Genomic DNA, 553 nt, shown 5'->3' on the forward strand with positions numbered 1-553 from the left:
GGGTTTTTTTGTTTGGTTTTTTAAGTGTGTCTTTGCTAGGTTTTGGTATCAGGATGATACTCTTTTCATAGAATGAGTTAGAGAGAAGTCCCTTTTCCTTGACTTTTTATAATACTTTCCATATGATTGGTAGCAGCTCTTCTTTCTATATCTGGTAGAATTTGGATGTGGATCCACCTAGTCTAAGGGTTTTTTGGTTGGTAGTTTTTCTACTACAGATTCAATTTCAGAACTTGTTATTGGTCTATTCAGGGTTTCAATTTGTCCTGGTTCAATCTTGAGAGGTTGCATGTTTCCAGGAATTTATCTACTTGCTCTAGATTTTATAGTTTATGTGCACGGAGATGCTAATAATAGGATCTAAGGATCTTTTGTATTCCTGTGGAATCCCTTGTAATGACTCCTTTGTCATTTTTGATTTTGCTCATTTGGACCTTCTCTCTTATTTTCTTTGTTAATCTATCTAGTGGTTTATCAATCTTGTTACCCTTTCAGAGCACCAACTTTTAGTTTCATTGATCCTTTGGATGGTTTTATGGGGTCTCAATTTTGT

This window comes from Hylobates moloch, unplaced genomic scaffold, assembly GCF_009828535.3.
Source record: "Hylobates moloch isolate HMO894 unplaced genomic scaffold, HMol_V3 SCAFFOLD_4, whole genome shotgun sequence".
NCBI lineage: Eukaryota > Metazoa > Chordata > Mammalia > Primates > Hylobatidae > Hylobates > Hylobates moloch.